The sequence below is a fragment of the Triticum dicoccoides genome, chromosome 4A, assembly GCF_002162155.2.
Source record: "Triticum dicoccoides isolate Atlit2015 ecotype Zavitan chromosome 4A, WEW_v2.0, whole genome shotgun sequence".
NCBI classification, from domain to species: domain Eukaryota; kingdom Viridiplantae; phylum Streptophyta; class Magnoliopsida; order Poales; family Poaceae; genus Triticum; species Triticum dicoccoides.
Window position 1 is genome coordinate 24,570,012 of NC_041386.1, and position 2,655 is coordinate 24,572,666.

A 2,655-nucleotide genomic window follows, 5' to 3' on the forward strand; every position below is an offset into this window, starting at 1 on the left:
AGCTAGGTCTATGCGTAGTTACTATGCACGAGTAGAACACAAAGTAGTTGTGGGCGTCGATATTGTCAATTATCTTGCCATTACTAGTCTTATCTTGATTCGGCGGCATCGTGGGATGAAGCGGCCCGGACCAGCCTTACACGTACGCTTACGTGAGACCGGTTCCACCGACTGACATGCACTAGTTGCATAAGGTGGTTAGCGGGTATCTGTCTCTCCCACTTTAGTCGGATCGCATTCGATGAACAGGGTCCTTATGAAGGGTAAATAGAAATTGGTAATTCACATTGTGGTTTTGGCGTAGGTAAGAAACGTTCTTGCTAGAAACCTATAGCAGCCACGTAAAAACTTGCAACAACAATTAGAGGACGTCTAACTTGTTTTTGCAGCAAGTGTTTTGTGATGTGATATGGCCAAAGGATGTGATGAATGATATATGTGATGTATGAGATGATCATGTTCTTGTAATAGGAATCACGACTTGCATGTCGATGAGTATGACAACCGGCAGGAGCCATAGGAGTTGTCTTTATTTATTTATGACCTGCGTGTCAACATAAACGTCATGTAATTACTTTACTTTATTGCTAAAGCGTTAGCCATAGTAGTAGAAGTAATAGTTGACATGACAACTTCAAGAAGACACGATGATGGAGATCATGGTGTCATGCCGGTGACAACGATGATCATGGAGCCCCGAAGATGGAGATCAAAGGAGCAAATGATATTGGCCATACATGTCACTATTTGATTGCATGTGATGTTTATCATGTTTTACATCTTATTTGCTTAGAACGACGGTAGCTTAAATAAGATGATCCCTCGTAAAATTTCAAGAAAGTGTTCCCCCTAACTGTGCACCGTTGCGAAGGTTCGTTGTTTCGAAGCACCACGTGATGATCGGGTGTGATAGATTCTAACGTTCGAATACAACGGGTGTAAGACAGATTTACACACGCAATACACTTAGGTTGACTTGACGAGCCTAGCATGTACAGACATGGCCTCGGAACACAGAAGACCGAAAGGTCGAGCATGAGTCGTATAGAAGATACGATCAACATGAAGATGTTCACCGATGTTGACTAGTCCGTCTCACGTGATGATCGGACACGGCCTAGTTAACTCGGATATTGTTTTACTTAGATGACTGGAGGGATGTCTATATGAGTGGGAGTTCATTGAATAATTTGATTAGATGAACTTAATTATCATGAACTTAGTCTAAAATCTTTACAATATGTCTTGTAGATCAAATGGCCAACGTTGTCCTCAACTTCAACGCGTTCCTAGAGAAAACCAAGCTGGAAGACGATGGCAGCAACTATACGGACTGGGTCCGAAACCTGAGGATCATCCTCATAGCTGCCAAGAAAGATTATGTCCTAGAAGCACCGCTAGGTGACGCACCTCTCCCACAGAACCAAGACGTTATGAACGCTTGGCAGACACGTGCTGATGATTACTCCCTCGTTCAGTGCGGCATGCTTTACAGCTTAGAACCGGGGCTCCAAAAGCGTTTTGAGAGATACGGAGCATATGAGATGTTCGAAGAGCTGAAAATGGTTTTTCAAGCTCATGCCCGGGTCGAGAGATATGAAGTCTCCGACAAGTTCTTCAGCTGTAAGATGGAGGAAAATAGTTCTGTCAGTGAGCACATACTCAAAATGTCTGGGTTGCATAACCGCTTGACTCAATTGGGAGTTAATCTCCTGGATGACGCGGTCATTGACAGAATCCTTCAGTTGCTTCCACCGAGCTACAAGAGCTTTGTGATGAACTTCAATATGCAGGGGATGGAAAAGACCATTCCTGAAGTATTTGCAATGCTGAAATCAGCAGAGGTAGAAGTCAAAAAGAAAGATCAAGTGTTGATGGTGAATAAAACCACTAAGTTCAAGAAAAGCAAGGGTAAGAAGAACTTCAAGAAGGACGGCAAGGGAGTTGCCGCGCTCGGTAAGCAAGCTGCCGGGAAGAAGCCAAAGAATGGACCCAAGCCTGAGACTGAGTGTTTTTATTGCAAGGGAAGTGGTCACTGGAAGCGGAACTGCCCCAAATACTTAGCGGATAAGAAGGCCGGCAACACTAAAGGTATATGTGATATACATGTAATTGATGTGTACCTTACCAGTACTCGTAGTAGCTCCTGGGTATTTGATACCGGTGCGGTTGCTCACATTTGTAACTCAAAGCAGGAGCTGCGGAATAAGCGGAGACTCGCAAAGGACGAGGTGACGATGCGCGTCGGGAATGGTTCCAAGGTCGATGTGATCGCCGTCGGCACGCTACCTCTACATTTACCTACGGGATTAGTTTTAAACCTCAATAATTGTTATTTAGTGCCAGCTTTGAGGATGAACATTGTATCAGGATCTCGTTTAATTCGAGATGGCTACTCATTTAAATCCGAGAATAATGGTTGTTCTATTTATATGAGAGGTATGTTTTATGGTCATGCTCCGATGGTGAATGGTTTATTCTTAATGAATCTCGAGCGTAATGCTACACATATTCATAGTGTGAATCCCAAAAGATGTAAGGTTGATAATGATAGTCCTACATACTTGTGGCACTGCCGCCTTGGTCACATAGGTGTCAAACGCATGAAGAAGCTCCATGCAGATGGACTTTTAGAGTCTCTTGATTATGAATCAT